The sequence below is a fragment of the Gopherus evgoodei genome, unplaced genomic scaffold (assembly GCF_007399415.2).
Source record: "Gopherus evgoodei ecotype Sinaloan lineage unplaced genomic scaffold, rGopEvg1_v1.p scaffold_38_arrow_ctg1, whole genome shotgun sequence".
NCBI lineage: Eukaryota > Metazoa > Chordata > Testudines > Testudinidae > Gopherus > Gopherus evgoodei.
In genome coordinates this window covers 3,524,358-3,542,239 of record NW_022060059.1, presented here as the reverse complement: position 1 = coordinate 3,542,239, position 17,882 = coordinate 3,524,358, and the positions used below count along the sequence as shown (strand labels likewise).

At 47.4% G+C, this 17,882-nt stretch overlaps 1 protein-coding gene across 11 annotated transcripts in view; it reads left to right on the top strand.

Annotated features, from left to right (window-relative positions):
* Positions 1-17,882, top strand: part of LOC115642174 (ankyrin repeat and fibronectin type-III domain-containing protein 1-like) — a 594,195-nt gene that overhangs the window by 498,710 nt on the left and 77,603 nt on the right. For 2 of the 11 annotated variants that reach the window (XM_030545636.1, XM_030545635.1), the window contains exon 1: positions 9,683-9,967. The exons of the other annotated variants lie outside the window; for them this stretch is intronic. The gene's annotated coding sequence lies outside the window, so the exon portion shown is untranslated. Of the gene's footprint in view, positions 1-9,682; positions 9,968-17,882 lie in introns of those variants that run through there. 11 annotated transcript variants of the gene reach the window in all.

The window sequence follows — 17,882 nt, the reverse complement described above, 5'->3', positions numbered from 1 at the left end:
AAAACGGAGATTCTCACATAGCCCTAGGATTGCAAAGCTGGGGCTCTATGAAAAACACTATCCTGAGACTTATGATAAAATCTCAGGAGTTGGCAACACCAAGCAATTCAATTGGGCCTGATTCTCATTTATGCTAAGGTCCCTGATCACCGCTCTGGCAGTGCGAAGGTGCAGTATAACACACCCCCATTGAAATCAGTGGAAGCTTCACTGTTCATTCCAGTGGGCACAAAGTCTCTGATTTGGGAATAATGAATCTTCTTGCTATTTGGCATGTCAGTTCATTTCCTTCTTGCTGGCCTCTCTTTTCCAAAGGAAAAGGTTGCTGACAACAACAAAGAAAGGAATCTCCAAAAGGCCTCTTATGCCTAACAAGGCAAGAAGTCTGAGCTGAAATCACTGTCTTTCTAAGCTTCAATATATTACCACCCTCCCAGCCATTCCTGGCTAACACTTGCATGAACTCCAGTGTACACGACTGAAGCAGCACACAATACACATTCCGGAGGAATGGGGAAAGGAGCTAAATCATTAGAACTCATGCCGGCAGCTGCCAAGCTACTCAGGTTCCAGCTTTCTTGCTGCTGTAGCTAACAGGCTTGGTTTCTTCATTCTTTCATCTGTCTCTGGGGACTTTTGCCTGGGTTCTTCCACTGAAGCTGAGTTCCTCCCCTTGACAAAATTACATTTTAACGTTGAAAAGTCAATCAGAGCCTGGACACACAAGGGTTCTTCTTAAAACTTTCTCCTTGCAACCTGCAGATACTTCTCACTGCCTGTGTAATGCCTTTTATGGCTGAGTAGAAAAATGTTCTGCATGTGTGTTTGATGATTTCTTACCACTTGCAGGATCCCTTCTGATCCCCACTTATCAGTTCAGGTTTTGTTGCAAATCCTCCTTCTGCTTAGCTTGTGGAGCCTTGTAGGCCAGAGTATCCTACTGTGAAGGCCTCAAAGAAAGCAGAAGGGTCATTGGCCTCCTCTGCTGTGTAATTCTGTCTTGGTCTATTATCCCAGGCATGGTTTCAACATATAGACCTTTTAGTATTGCAAATGCTGGTTAAGTTAAATTCTCTGATCTGGAGTTCTTGCTGCTAGTCCATGCACCTACTCGCTGCGCCAGGCCTGGTTCCCTTTGGCTTGTGTTGCGCTACAGGCCAGCTGATACTTGGCCAGCTTCTCATCTACTAAATGCCTCTGGTATTTCTTTCAGAGCAGCCAGCCTGACTGGTGATCCCAGTTTTTCTGGGACATAGGCTGCATTTGAAGATGATATCCCTGGCAAAAAGGCTGTACTTTGGAGATGAGGCATGAGGAGCAGGGGGGAGTATCCTTGTGATTTTAAGTGTGATGCAACAAGAGACAGAGAGAAGTGATGCCCTTCCATTTTAATTGCCAGGGAGAAGGGAAACTGAGACTTAGAGTGGGATAAAGTGAGACAAAATTCATAGCTTCAGATGTTGGCTGCCTCTGACCCTCAAGGACCAAGCCTTTTAAATAGCTCTCCTACTACACACTTCCAGGGAGAATGTGCACTGGACATCCTTGCAGGAGCCTGGTATTTGCAGCACTTGCCATAACGTTGTTTTACACACCTCAGTTTGGGGCCTGTATACCTTTCCCATGTTCTAAGCATGTTTAGGCCACACCTGTGAGCATCTCTTGAGCAGAATAATGGGAGATGTTGAGATGATGGACAGCCTTGGAGTGAACCTGGAATTCAACACAAAACTGATTTTAAAAGAATGGTTTTTCATGCAACGTACCATTGGCCTGTGGAACTCACTGTCACAATGTATCTTTGAGGCTAAGAGCTTAGTAGGATTCAGGAAGGGTCTGGACATTTATAAGGGAGATAAAAACATCCAGAGTTACAATAATAAAGGTTGAAAATAAATATGATGAGAGAGAAACCCTCATCCCTCATAGCACAAGTCAACTTGGGGTCAGAAAGAAACTTTGTCCGGTTATCCCAGAACTGTAGGGTTTCTTGTACCTTCCTCTGAAGCTGCTGGCACTGGCTGCTATCAGACATGGCATGCTTGACTAGATGGCCTATGCAGCTACAGATCAAGAAGTTTTGCAATCAGCAGCAGTCCAGCTCAGATACAGACTCATCCTCTTCTCTGTCCTCTCTCCCCACCCCATCTTTTCTGCTTCTCCATCTTACTCCTCATTTGCTCCTCTGCCCGACTGTTCTGTCAGCATGGGACAATCCAGCTCATGGTGGCTCCAGAATCAGCTACAAGCGGATGTGGTTTTCAAGCCCAGGGAGAATCGGCGCGATGGGGAGTTGTCAGTTGAATGTGTACTCTTCTTTGTTCCTGCTGCTAATCAAAGGGCTAGGGTCGGCTCTCACTTCCATGGGTCAGCATGGGCTGGAAAGGGCACCACACAGTTCTCTTCCCTCTGAACTTCACAGCAAAGTGAATCTGCCAGGGACCATCATTCCCATCAGCATCACTCAGCTCTTCATCATGAGCCTTGTTGCCACCACCTGTCTCTGAGGCTCTGTGCGGTGGCCCAGACATCTGAGGCCAAGCTCTGGGGTTTTCCTTCCAGCAAGGCAGTTCAGGTGTCCAACACCGGGTGGTTTTGAGCCTTGCTTGTCTATATGCTGGAGACACTCACTCTGTCTTTCCTCTTAGAATTTCTGGTGATGCTACTTCTCTCCCTATGCACCCTCGTGACTGCCAGGATCAGCCCATGTGCTTGTGCTAATGGGCCCTAGTACTACCCAGCTGGAGACTTGGAGAATGGTGTTCTTGGTGGAAGGCACCAGGCTCTGTGAAAACACGCTTCCCCCAGGACTTCAGCAGAGCTCAAGCAGGCATGGTGTAGACTAGCTGTTCAGTCAGGATTTTCCCCTGGGGAAGTGAGGCTGGGATCAGAACAATGGTGCCACAGCCAAACCTAAAGCTGCAGGGTGCTTCTGCAAGCCAGAAGGATTCTGCCCCATTGGGGCAGTGTGCTGGGATTTAACTGCTTGTGCTCCATTGTTGCATAGTATAGAATAGAGCTGCTTCTTGATGACTCAGAGTTCTGTGGAGAAAGCAACATGAGCCCTCTGTAGAATAAGGATGGGTTTCCCTAGCACTTAGGCCCTAGCGAGGCAAATCACATGTTTCTCTCCTCTTCCCCTTCTGTCCAGCCTCCATCCACCACTCCCATAATACTCACCAATAACGCCCCTGCTCTGGGCTTCTTAGGCCTGGTCTACACTGGGGGTGGGGATTGTCGATGTAAGATACGCAACTTCAGCTACGGGAATACCGTAGCTGAAGTCGAAGTATCTTATTCTGACTTACTTCCCATCCTCACTGCGCAGGATCGACATCTGCAGCTCCCCTGACGACTCTGCTACCGCTGCTCGGTCTGGTGGAGTTCCAGAGTTTACAGGAGCGCGTTTGGAGATCGATATATCGCATCTAGACGAGACATGATATATCGATCCCCGATAAATTGATTGCTACCCGCTGATACGGCGGGTAATCTGGACGTACCCTTAGAAATAGCTAAGACAGATGCAGCTAGGCTAGACAGTGCTAGAGATGGCAGAGCCTTGAGAAAAAGTTGTATACTAAATCTTGGATCATATATCATGGGACCCACTTGATTGGTATCTCAGGGACCTCCAGCATTGCTTACCCCTGGCTGGGGGTACTTATTCTTAGAACTGGTTGGAACCTCCAAAATTAATTTCTGCTAGGAAAAACTCATTTTCTTCACTGAACAAATTTTAAAGAAAATGACACAAAAATTTGTGTTTGACTTAATATTAAAAATTTCAGTTTGGCTTTTGAAAACCAAAACAAAAGGAGAATTTCTATTTGAAATTATACAAAAATGTCTCTTTTTGATTTTTCTCTCAAAAAGTGAAAACTGCATGGAAACTAACTTGGTTTTGCCAAACATGTCAATTTTCATAAAGTTGCCTTTTCTTATTCTAAAAATTCATCAAGTTTTTTGTTCTAAAAAGTTCAGCCAACTCTGGTTGTCATTGTATGTCCTTTCTTGGGCTGAGGCTATCCCTAGTCAATGTTAGTTAATTGACCGGGCAGTTTTCATTGTGCACGCCCTAGAGCCAGGAGTGGCGGCTACATTCAATGAAATCAAACTGGGAATGCAGAGTTGGATTTCCTCGATTATGTCTAACTCCCTAGATGTAACAACACAAGGGCTTCACTGACAGGAACCAATATGTCTGTTAACAAAGTAATGTGCCCACCTGCAGGGGCTTGTGGACTCACTCGATGGACAGTTGAGACCCAAGCCGTGAGGAAGTCAGGTAGAAGGAAGAGGGCAGTACTAGAGACCTCAGGCTGCGTTGTCCACTAACATAAATCATTCAAACTAAGCTGGGCGAGGGTCTTAGCATTGAACTCCACCCAGGTCTGGAGGGGTGTGAAATTGACAACACTAGGGATGGAGATCAGGATCTGCATAGGAATTTTGCAATGAGTTTATTTTCCGGTCCTTGTTATAAATACCCTCATTCTAAAACCTACTTTGCCGTAATGCTCAAGCACAGCTGCGCTACATTTTTAGACCTACATGTAAGGTATCTCCGTCCCTCCACCCCCCTCGCCTCCCCCTCGGGTGCACCTAAGGGCCCTGTGTCTGTGATCAGAAATAGATAGTATCCACTGACTTGCTAATTGTAATGCATCCTGATAATGCCAGCTATAATTAGCTATGTATATCAGAGCTAGTTTGTTGGCGGAAGTTTTCCTGACCCCATTATTCTACTTTAAATAGAAGACTTTCCGGGGGAGGGCTGGAGTTTCAGAGCCAGATCTTTCTAAGGCCATGTCTACATCTAAAATTTTGCAGCGCTGGTTGTTACAGCTGTATTAGTACAGCTGTATAGGGCCAGCGCTGCAGAGTGGCCACACTTACAGCAACCAGCGCTGCAAGTGGTGTTAGATGTGGCCACACTGCAGCGCTGTTGGGCGGCTTCAAGGGGGGTTCCGGGAGGAGAGAGCAAACCGGGAAAGGAAACCAGCTTCCCCGCGGTTTGCTCTCTCGGTCCCGGAGCCAGCCAGCAAACCGCAGGGAAGGAGACCTGCTTGCTCGGGGTTCCGGGACCGAGAGAGCAAACCAGGAACGCCGCGGTTTGCTCTCTCGGTCCCGGAGCCAGCCAGCAAACCGCAGGGAAGGAGACCTGCTTGCTCGGGGTTCCGGGACCGAGAGAGCAAACCGGGAACGCCGCGGTTTGCTCTCTCGGTCCCGGAGCCAGCCAGCAAACCGCAGGGAAGGAGACCTGCTTGCTCGGGGTTCCGGGACCGAGAGAGCAAACCGCGGCGAAGCTGGTTTCCTTTCCCGGTTTGCTCTCTCCGTCCCGGAACCCCGAGCAAGCAGGTCTCCTTCCCTGCGGTTTGCTGGCTGGCTCCGGGACCGAGAGAGCAAACTGCGGCGTTCCCGGTTTGCTCTCTCGGTCCCGGAACCCCGAGCAAGCAGGTCTCCTTCCCTGCGGTTTGCTGGGTGGCTCCGGGACCGAGAGAGCAAACCGGGAAAGGAAACCAGCTTGATTACCAGAGGCTTCCTCCTTCCACGGAGGTCAAGAAAAGCGCTGGTAACTGTCTACATTGGATTACCAGCGCTGGATCACCAGCGCTGGATCCTCTACACCCGAGACAAAACGGGAGTACGGCCAGCGCTGCAAACAGGGAGTTGCAGCGCTGGTGGTGCCCTGCAGATGTGTACACCTTCAAAGTTGCAGCGCTGTAACTCCCTCACCAGCGCTGCAACTTTCTGATGTAGACAAGCCCTAAGTCTAACTTAGCCATCTCTGCAGAGGCCAGTGTGGATTCAGTTTAACTAGCTGTGTGTCCATACAGAGATAATGGCATATGCTGCTTTTTATAAAACACTGCTCAGATCACACGGTACGTGGTGAATAGACACAAGGGCAGGTAGGTTCACTGCTGCAGGGCATCTACTCTATGCTCATAGACTCTGAAGGGCTCACTCTGCTAGCATGGAAGGGGTTAATGTGTTACCATGGCATCGCAACCCTGACTGATATATCCGGGGTGACTTTAGGGCGCCCATAAAATGAGACTTTTAGCCCTAATCGGAGCCAAGGGTGGTATAGAGAGGAACAGTGCAGGCGTCCCATACACACACTGTACTTGTATCCTGAGCTGCAGCACCCGACTAATCCAGTCATGAGCCCTTCACAGCTCTCCCTATGCACCTATGGCTTGCCTTGCTGCTCCTCTCTCCGTTCCAGTCCCACCCTCTGCCTCCCAGCTTATCCACAATGCACCCAATTCCCAGCTTGCAGCATCCCTTGGACTTACTGTTGGGCTTCAGGAAGTCTCCAAGTGCAAGTTGTTCCTATCCTGCAGTGTAAATCCTGTTTCAGTCTGGGACTTCCTCTGAACAGAAATGGCCAGCTGTGCTTAGCTGCACCAAATTAACTACTTTGTGATGTGAACCAGCTTCTCTCAGGTACTCAGGTGAGACCATTAAACTTATTTGACTTTTGATCCAAACTTCTGAGGCAGTTTAAAGAGTATGATCCTACTCTGCCCTGTCTTGCTTCCTTGATTGTATAGCAAACTCACCATAAGCATATAGGTACAAAAGCCCTTAGCTTCCTTTTCCTTCAGTCCCACCCAACTTCATATGTTATAACACAGGACACAACATTGATAAATCCTCCAAGATGGTACCCTGAGAAGATTGTACTGACTGAATACTCTGGGGCCAACTATTTCTGCATATAGTTTGCCAACTGCTGTTCTGTCTGGCCAATCTATCCTGAGGACATCAGCAAGGTAAAGCAGCACCTATTCTGACAATTGTGCAGTTTGATAACATTACACACAAGGAGGAGAAAGCACTTCATGTAATAGTCTGCAGCCAGACCTCAGGCTATGATATCATTGGATCTTACAAGCTAATCAGGGTTGGGTCAGGTCAGCAAATGGATGGGAAATTAGGTATTTCAGGAAGTGGTGCTGATGAGTTCTTCCACTGAAGTCAGTTCTAGACCAGTGCCTTATTGTGGAGTTGGGGACATTGCTTTGCTAGAGACATCTGTCTTTCCAATGAAATGTAAAGCTGAGGTCCTGATTGCTTCTTGTCATTTAATATCTTGTGTCGCTTTTTGTGACAGTCAACATGTAACCCCGTTGTTTTGGCCACATTCCAGTAGTACCTGAATTGCATCTTCCATTGCAGTTTCAGTTAGATGCAGTGTTCTTCTCCCCTTTCTCTCCTAACCTACCAGGTAGTGTTGCTGTTTGTTAGTAAACTGCTGCTGTGTTCTAGCTGAAATTAATCCAAGAACTGCCACTGCCATCACTGGGAGATGGAGTTTTCGGAATTCAGCAGATAAGCATTAGTCCAGGCCTGCACGACATGTGGCCCGTGTGGGCTCACTGTGCAGCCCGCGGGGGGGTGAGTAGGCAAGCAGCGGGTGAGGGAGGGGGGCTGAAGGGGTGGGCGGGCAGTGGCGGGGGGTGAGGAGGTGAGCCGGGGGGGTGAGGAGGTGAGCCGGGGTGGGGGGGGTTGAGAAGGTGAGCGGGGGGGCAGTGGAGGGGGGCAGATGAGCCGGCGGGGAGGAGGCGGGGCTGAGGAGACGAGTGGGCAGGCAGTGGAGGGGGCTGAATAGGCAAGCCAGGGGTGTGGGGGGACTGAGGAGGCGAGCGAGGAGTCAGTGGCTGACCTGTTCTACTGATCTGGTCTGGCTCCCATCCCCTCTCCAAGGGTTGTAGCTGTCTGGAGGTGCCTGCCTTCCGCCCCTTCCTCAGTCAGACCTCATTCATTCAACAGGGCAATTGATTACAAAGTTGGGGGAAAATCTTATTCTACTTCTAGCAAAAAGACATTTTTTTTTACCTTAGAACATATTTCCAAGGTTCAATACCACTGTTTCGGTGGGGCAGCGCTGGGGAAGCACCGTTTGTTTCCGCCGGGGGGGGGTATTTCAGGGGTGCTGGGCAGCGCTGGGGGTGTGTGTTGTGTTTCAGGGGGGGGCTTGGCGACACTGAAGCGGGGTTCAGTGGGGGGTTCAGCCCTCAGCTGTTTTCTTTGGAGTAATATGGCCCTCGCCGCTTTACGAGTTGTACAGGCCTGCATTAGTCCCTTGAGCTCACATGGAATAAATGGGAGGGACACATTGCTTGGCCAAAAGCTGGTTTGATTTAACATTTGCAGGGTGTACATAACCTACCCATTTACATATATGGCAGTGTGATGCCAGCCTCTGACTGTTGGTAGGCTCTGGAGCTGGGCCTATGTGCATGATGGAGAAGGGGATGGAGTGGAACAAGAAAGGTAGTACAAATATGATGCGTTTTTGTCACCTGAAGTTTTTGGTGCATAAAACTCTGCAAGGCAATGGCCATTGTGCATGATGTGTCCCAAAGGGAGTTGTACACTACGGGGTGGGGTGAGTTTTGGGCTGTGCTGTCTGCTATCCAATAAAGTCCCCCAAAGATTAACTTGGACAATCGACTCTTCGACTGTGGGATCCCACACCAACATGGAAACTGACGAGTTCAGCTGTCCCAGGCAGCTGAGTTATCAGCTGCTTCATGAGCATCACCTGTTGCTGAATGTAACAGTGGTGAAGAACTGCATGCAGGGCATTTCAGGCTCAGGGAATCACATGGGCTTTAGAAGATCATATGCTGCAGGGTTCAATCCTGCAAGGTGCTGAGCACCTTCAGCTGCCTTTGACTTCAGTGGAAGTTGATTGTGCTCAATGTTTGTACGTGATCAGACTCCCCAGACCTCCATCTGTCTTGTGCCAGGATCTGATGTCCCTAACCCATCTGCAGGCAATGCCTCATTTAGCTACGACTGCAGCTCATGGAGAGGAGCATGGTATGCAATGGCTGGGGTTGGCCATTGGTGCCTACAGAATAAGTAGGATACCAATGGTTCCCTCTTGTAAGTCCACTAACTTTTTATTACTTATACGGTTCAAATAAGAACTAGATAAATTCATGGATGATGGGGCCATCAATGGCTATTAGCCAGGATGGGCAGGGATGGTGTCTCTAACCTCCGTTTGCCAGAAGCTGGGAATGGGCAAGAGGGGATGGATCACTTGGTAGTTATCTGTTCTGTTCGTTCCCTCTGGGACACCTGGCATTGGCCACTGTCGGAAGATAGGATATTGAGCTAGATGGACCTTTGGTCTGACCGAGTATGGCCGTTCTTATGTTCTCATCACAAACATCTTTTTGGGTGACCAGATTTTCAGGTGGAAGGGAGTTGTCAGACCAGGTTTCTATGAGAAGCTGGTAATCTCACAGATAAGAGGACATTATTGCCAAGTGGTTTCATCTCTGGATGTGCCCCCAACAGTGGAATTGGTCAAAAGCTGAATGCAAGAGTGTTTTTTGACTTCCTGCAGGTTATGCTGCGAGTGTCTGAGAAGCAGGGAGCTAGCAACCGTTCCCCCACAGGCCCTGCTGCTGAGCTGAGAATATACTTTGCTTTTGACTCTCTCTCTTTGCCTTTTTTTTTTGAGTCTGCACAATGACTTGTTGTTATGTAAAACACCAGTGAGAGTGAGCCAGACAGAGAGGGAGAGTTTCTTTAGTGTCGGAATCTGAGTCACATGGGCCTGTTTTATATCCCCCTCTGCTAATCTCGTTTCTATAGAAACAAGATTGAAAAAAAAAGTCGAGCTGAGAGCGAGAGAACTGAGGTGATGGGTGAGAGAAATATAGGTGGCGAATGAGAAGGAAGGGCCGGCGTGTGTGGGGAACGTGTAGGCAGGATAGGCTCGAGAGGGATCTGGCAGTTGCAAGTGGGACAGGGGACCAACGGACGCTATTCCCCAGCATGAGTGATTAGCTGTGGACGGAGCGCTCGTGCAACACGCGCATATGTGTGTTGGGGGAGGATTGTTTGTTTGTTTGAAACATTTTCTGAAATGAACTGATCCTTCCAAGAAGGGGAATCAGGAGAGACTGAAAGAAAGGGACCGGAGCATTGGCAGGTGAGTGAGCAAATGGGGTAACAGGCACTCACCTAGAGGGCTCCAATGCCAGCCAGTTTGTGTGTGTTTTTGGCATTCTTTCCTAAGTGGGGATCCACCAGTGGTGCAGCCCACTGGCATGGGGTCCCACTCCCCAAGATGTTGAGTTGGAGACATTTTCCCCAAGCACTGAGCTTGCCACAGTGAGAGCGAATAGTGGCGAATGGGACCCAGGGCACACTGCCACTCAAAGACATCAGCATGTGTAAGAACATGCCATTCTGGGCATCCAGGTGAGAGGGGTTTTGCAGCAAGACACCTGCATTAGATTCATTGAGTCGAGGGCTGTTTGGTGTTGTTTCCTTTCTGAAGCCTGAGGAATGTTAAACCCTGGCTCCCTAAAAGGCTGCTGCTGCACGGGAAGCAGCTCCCCCTGTTAATGGTCAGGTTTGATTTTTGGTTCTGATTGTATCCATGTAAATAAATAGCCCCGGTGAGCCAAATCTCTCTGGAATGTAAACTCATGCAGTGAGCAGTGCTCTCTCCCTTCCTGCTCAGGTGCAATCAGTCCTCCTGAATCCCAGCATGAGGCATGTGTGCCTATCAGAGTGACCCCAGTTAGAAAGTTGGATCCTTAAGTGACAGAATCGTGATTTGGGGGTGGGAGGGCAGCAAAATCATTCATCTGTTTTGGTTGTGGTAGAGAGTCTGGGCTGCTCATAATCATTGCACCAGCGTGTGCACTGCTTCCCAGGACCTCAGCCTATCTATAAGCACATGTGTTGCCTCTTGGCACACAGTGCTGTGTGTAACTATAAAGCACGAGAATATCTGCTGCCTGCGTGAACCATAACCATTGCATAAGCACATGGCTTGTCTTTGGCTTGCTCTAGTCAATGCACAGGTGTAAGTGTTTCCTACCTGGAATATGGGTTCTCAGTTTCGATTGCACAAATGCACATGCTCTTTCCAGCCTGTCTACTGCCACAGCATAGGTATGTGTCTTGCAGGGCTTGACTTGTCTGTAAGCATTGTACAAGGTTGAGTGCTGCCTACACCAGTTCTGGTCTGGCTGTAGCTATTGGACAAACTCTATCTGGTCTTTCTGTAACCGCTGCATGGAGGTGAGTTCTGCCTACCTGGACCCCCGTCTATCTGAAACCATTGCAGCGAGCCTGAATGCTGGCCACATGGTTTCCAGTGTATCCTGGGCTGGGCTTACCACCCCACAAACACACCTGTTTCTTCCTGAGACTTGGGACTTTCTAAAATGATTGTATAATCCAGCACATGACCTTCTGTAAATACAAACTGCAATAACTCTTCCAGTCTCCCATTCATGAGTGCCTAGTGTAGAATTCAGGAGGAGTGGTCGTTAACAGGTGCCCGTTCTGGCAGGTATAGCACGGGAGTGAGCTGGTGAGATATGATCTGGTTCTAGGTTACAGGAGGAATGGTCTGTCAGGGTAGTTGGGATATGGTGCACACTTGCGCTTGTAGTCTGTTTGCTGGGATTTCTCTTCTAATCGCTTTCCTCTCACTATACTGCTAGGGCAATACACCCTGGGCCCAGGTCATTTCTGATGTAAACCCAGTGAAGCCATTAGGATGAATTGGACCCACTATATTTTTGGTTTCAACTGAGCTTTGCCAAATGTCACTCAGCCATTCCCATGGACTAGTGAGTGAGTCAAACACAATTTTAAAAAAATTCGCCATCATCTTTATAAAGGGCAAGTGAGTTGACTTTGTGCCTGGGCTGGTACATCTTAGTGACAACTTAGCAAAACTCTGCTAACTGAGGAGCATGTCAGAACCAAGGCATCCAGCTCTCACCGTGCTTCTTGGTTTCTCTCCTGTTTCTCTCACTAGTGCTCCTGCTACCTGTGAGCATTCACTTGAACAATCTGATTTTGGAAGAGTCGTCCATTGTGGTGTTAGAATCAGAGAACACTGTCTGGGTCAGATGAGGAGCTTCCTGGCTTGAGCGTTGAGGCAATATCATTAATGTCTTCCCTGCCTGTGCTGTGCAGGAGAAGAGGCTGTAAGAGGATGAGCAGGGATGGGAGCAGACGCTACTTGTAGTAGCCAGGACCAGGACGCTAGCTTTGAGCCTGAGCAGGCGCTGCTTTGGGGAAGGGTTTGACCAGACTGCTTTCAGAGTTCTCTTTGCTGCCTCCACTCATGCTAGGGAACCATACCAGTGAGCAGTTGTAGGAAGAATAGAACAAATAATCAAAATAGACTAGGTTTTATGACTGTAACTAAGGCCATAGCAGCACCAGGATCCAATCAGCAGTGTTTGTGTCTAGCCTGGTCCAGGTGACTTTTTGTCATGTCAAGGAGCAGGCATTGAGGCTGGTGTGATGGCCACATTTACCATGTGACATTCCTGCTGTGCACTTATGTGCATGAAGCTATACTTTTATGTGAGAGCAAATGTGATGCCTTTGAACCTCCCCACCCCCACGGGCATAGCTGTGATAATTCCCATGTCCCCATCATGTTTTCTGCTGGTTTTAGTTATGTGCCGTGTTAAACTAAAGGCTTTTTTGAGGGGAGATCGGGTGTTATTAGGAGTGAATAGCTGCAAGCTTCTCCTCAGCCGATAAATATTTTTGTAGACAGGATGAAATGTTCTGATTTAAAAGCTGAAATGGGGCAGTGAGCATGTTTAATCTGGCTGGCAGATGGTCAATCCTGGAGGTGTGATTGACAATACAACACGGTAACTGAACAGCCGTCTCTGATAGGTAGGAGAGGATTCTTTCCACCACTGTGGTTGATACTTCATCTGATGGTTTTCTGTGTGCGCTCCATTGGCTTCTCTGAGGCAAAGAGAAAACAAATCAAAACCTTTGCAGGTGCAGAACTGAAGGAAGAAGCTCTGGAAATTCCAAACCTTGCTTGCCAAGCAGAGTTCTCCTGCTGGAAGGCACGTTAGGCTTCTACTGGCATTCAGTAGCAATCACTGAGGACAGCTGACATTCAGTAAAGCGTTGAGTTTCTCCTCTATAGTTGGTGGATAATGGAGGTGCCTTACTTCAGTCCCCTTTCATGGGATTAGATTCAGCTAGGACCCACCTGGTCTGCTATGTGCTCTAAAGGACTGCGTCCAGCAGGAAGTTGTAAAATTGCCACTCATTGTGTGGGATGCTTTGCCTGGCCCCATTTCCAGCTGGCTCTTTGAGAGGCACTCTCACATGCTGGGGCAGGAACCAGTTACAGAGACTGAGATTACTGGGCTGGATTACAGCAGCAGCAGCACTGTGTTTAGTTTATACATTATTTCCTGTTGTTAGGTAATTTATTCTAAAGCCTGCCTCAGTTGTCCTTCAAATATCACATCTGTGATAGCTCTGCTGCAACCTGACAATCAGAGAGAGGGGGGCAGTGATTCTCAAACTGTGGTCTGTGGATCACTGGTGCTTGTTGGAGCTCTTCACGGAGGTTCATAGAGGGACATGGTTTGAAAAGCAAGGAGTGGCAAGAGGGAAGTGTTCCTAACTACTCCATGCAATGAAAAAGCTGGAGATCGCTCCTGATCCTCATTCCCACCCAGCTCCCATTCCTGATTTCTGAATGATATCCTAGTCTGCGTGTGCTGAGGCCTGAGAAGTTCCATTTTAAAACATTGAATAAAACTGCCAGCTGTGGCAGTAGGAGTCGGCTGGAATGGCATGGATATGGGTGCTGTGCAACACCCTGGAGAAGGCTAGCCATTATGTTGTGCATAATCCTATTGGCCACGCTGATGGGAGCAATAGGGTGTCATTGATCTTTCAGCAGCTGATAAGTCCACTGAACAAAAAGCAACTGTCTGTTTTTAGGTCTTTCGTGCACACCTCGATCAACTGATGTTAAGATGCTAGAATGATATTCATGCCAATTTCTTCTGAGACATGCAGCACCTCAGTGTTCTCATCTGTATATTGGGGGTCATGATACCAGCAATACATCACAGAGGGCTTGTTGGGATTAATTCAGTCAGTTTGTGAAGCACTGTGAGCTCCTTGCATGGAAGGTGCGTTGGAAATAAAAATATTATTGATGGTGTTTATTGTTATTACTGTGGTGTTCTCTTCTGCTACATGAGAGGAGGAATAGGGGCCACCCCTTTGCACTGCTAGGTTGGTGGTGACTAGTCACCAAATGGCCATGCTACAAAAATGTATATAGTGGCATTTAAGTAGAGGATATCAAGACATTTACAGATGCTTCAGTGAAATCAGACAATTTCCCAATCAGTGTATCAGAGCACTTGGGGTCCTCATTTCAAAGTAATAAGAAAGCAACTAACTCTCACCCACACACATTATAGTTCATAGATTCCAAGGCCTGAAGGGACCACTGTGATCATCTAGTCAGATTTATTGTAAAGAGGGAGGGAGGCAGGCCAGCCAGCCCCCAGGGGACAAGTGAGAGCCTTCGCCCACTGCAGTTGAAGAATGGTGATTGGACTGATGGTGGTAACCCAGCCTTTGAAGCAATTGATGCTGAAGCCTTTCTGCCTATTGCTTACTGCATATCAGTTAATTGCCTTGGGTTATGCATTTCCAGTGATGGGGATACTGCAAACTGCCTGATTTATCTGCATATAGTCACAGTGTAGCAGGTATGATTCATCCCCCTACTGCAGTACAGTTTATATAAACCACTATTGTATAAATAGCCAGATGATACTGTAACATTCTCCTAGGTTTCTAATTGAAAAAATACCATTGGAACTTTCAGATCCACACAGGAAGCAGGAGTTTGCTTTAATGAGTTGTGGAAAAGATGTTCCTCCAGAATTGCAATGGCCTGATAACTGGAAATAGTTATGCTAATGAAATTTTCAGATGATGCTGAACTGGGAAGGGTCATCAGTATCAGTGAGGAGACAGTGATGGCACAGGAAAGATGGACTAGTGGGGAGGGCACTGGACTGGGTCTCAAAAGACCAGGATTCAAGTTCTGGTTCAGGCACTGTGGGCAAGTCATGTAATAGATTCATATGCTTTTAAGGCCTTCTAACACAGGCCGTAGAATTCCACCTCATTACCCCTGTACTGAGCCCAGTAACTTGTGTTTAGCTAAAGCGCATCTTCCAGAAAAGCATCTGGTCCTGATTTAAAGACTTCAGGAGATGGAGAACTGACTATTTCCCTTGGTAGTTTGTTACAATGGTTAATCACCCTCACTGTTAAAAATGAGTGCTGCCTTTCCAACTGGAATTGTTTGTCTGGCTTTCCCTTCCAGCCGCTTGACTTTGCCCTGGGCCTCAGGTCTCCATCTGCAAAGTGGGGTTAGGAGAGACCTAGCTCACAGGGGTGTTACGAGGATAAAATTCCTTACTGATTGTGAGGTGCTGAAGGCTACATAAATATCTGGATAGATAGATCATCCAAAGGGATCTAGGGAGGCATAAACATGATCCAAAAATAATGAAATGAGATTCGACTGGGCAGGGTGGTGGTGAATGATACAGAGTACAAGAAAGAGAAACCCAGAGTGCCATTGTGATGATGAAAGTGACCAAGGGTTGAGAGTGACAGCAACTTAGGTATGTTTGCAATGCCATATGACAGCAAAAAAGACCTGTGCAATTTGGGGCTCTGGGTGCAAAGGCATCAGGCTGCAGATCAGCAAGGTGACTGTGATAGGCTCTGAGGGGAGTGGTGGTCAGTTCTGGGCATTAGAAATTGACTAATTGGAGAAGTCCTAGAGGTCGAGAGAAACTGATTGAAGAAAGAAGTTTTTAAAAGTTATGTATGTTGCAGCTTGATCTGGTCTGGTGACTTTGGGGGAATGTGGTGACTGTAGAGTGTAAGCAGCAAGAAGAGAGTGTAATTCTGTTGAAGGGTCCCAAGGGGAACTGCTAGAAATAATGAGATGAAATTAAGAACAACATGTAGGCTGAATAGCATCAAAAACCTCCAGACAGTGGGGTCTATTGGACTCTGGTGGGAAATGGCAGAAGACCTATTATTTGAGATCGCTTAAAACTAGACAGCAAAAAGCACTAGGAAGTACAGTGTAAGGAACACTACTCTGGTGGCAGAGACATGGGCTAGATAATCAGAGGGGTCTTTCCTACCTCTGTGGTTCTTTGGGCCCAGTCCTCCCATTTGATGAGTGCTTCCTGATAGGTGCTGAAAGCTCTCAACTCCTATTGAGTGCAATGGGAGCTGCAGGTGCTCAGTACTACTCAGACAGCACTCAGCCTCTTGCGGGATCCAGCATTCTGTCCGTAGAGAGTGCTGAGGATAGCTGGGAGAGAAGGCAAGGGTAGGGGATGCAGGATAGCAACTCTACCGGTGCAACATCCACCTTGCTGGCAGGTGGCTAAACCGAATAGGGAAAAATGCAACACAAGAACCGGGATGTCAAAGGTAGTTACATCCACTTTACGCCAGGCTTGAATTTGGTACAACATGTCCCATTTCTGAAGACCTTCACTACAGAACCTTTACTTCCATGTTCCCTCTTTCCCTGTCTCTGCTTTGAACACAGAAACTGCCTGAGAGATGAGAGATCACTTTACCAAGCCTCAGCTAATTGAAATATTACTCATTACAATATGAGCTTTGACATGGGATCAAAGGAGAGTGTTTAATGACAGCACTGTTGTTTGTGCAATGCGTTCTATTAGACAGACTTAATGAGATGCTTAAATTGTTCCTAATCTAACTCCTTCTCCCCCAGCGGTTTATTCAGCATTGAGAAAAATCTGTGTTTTTAAAAAGACAAACTGCCATCCCTTACATCAAAGCAATTGATTTTTTTAAATTGTAAAGAATGACCCAGAAGGTCTGACCGACTCTTTCCCAGTGGTGAAATTTACAAAGACGTCTTTTCCTTCCAAAAAACCATCTCCACCCTGTCCCAAGCAACAGCAATTTGTAAACTGAAAAATAAATCAATAACCAGAGTTAATGCATTGAAGATGTCTGTGTTTAAAATATATCTGGAAAAAAGGCTAGCCATTCATGGTCTGTTTAATTATTGTACAGCAAGAGAGGCAGAGAGCTCACATTTCTGAGAAATACCTTTTTTGAGGGTATTTTGTTCCATTTAAGTCAGTTGAGAAATGTATTACTTTAAAAAATATATAGATGCACAAACTGATACAAATGCCATATGAGCAGATTAGAGAGACATGGTGTGGGGGAAGTGGTATCTTTTCTTGGACCAATTTCTGTTGGTGAGAGAGGCAAGCTTTTGAGCCACACCAAGCTCTTTGTCAGGGCTGGGAAAGGTACTCCCAGCATCACAGCAAAATGCACGGTGCTGTGACACTGAGAGTAGCTTTCCCAGACCTGAAGAAGAGCTCTGTGTAGCTTGAAAGCTTCTCTCTCTCACCAGCAGAAGTTGGTCTAATAAAAGATATTGCCTCCCCCATCTTGTCTCTTTAATATCCAGGGATCGGCACAGCTACAGCTACACTGCATACACATATGAACAGGCTGAAGTTTGTTTCCTTGCTGTGCAGATCCGTGCGGGTGGTTCTCATTCAGATGTGTCAGATAGCCAGGGCCTCTGTCCATATGGTTTACACCTTTGCAGCCAGACTTGTCACATTCCCTGGTTTTTCCACATTAGTCTTGTGTCCCAGTTTTTCTTTCTCCCCACTCCACACACACCCCACCACCGCATACACACAGCACAGAAGAAGGAGGAGAGAGTGGGAACTGTTAAAAGTTTGAAGCTATTGCAGGACATTGTCCATCATCAGTGCAGCGTTCTTGTTAAGAGAGAGAAGATTGATTGTTCCTGGAGAAGTAGTGTGGCATAGCAGATTGGGTACTGGACCGGGAGTCAGGATATGTGGGTTCTACTTTCAGCTCTGCCATTGAGCTTGGGCTAGTCACTTCAGTTCTGTACCCCTGGGTATCCTTGCTCTGCCTTGTCTGTTTAGATTGTAAGTTCATCAAGTCAGGGACTCTCTCTCGCA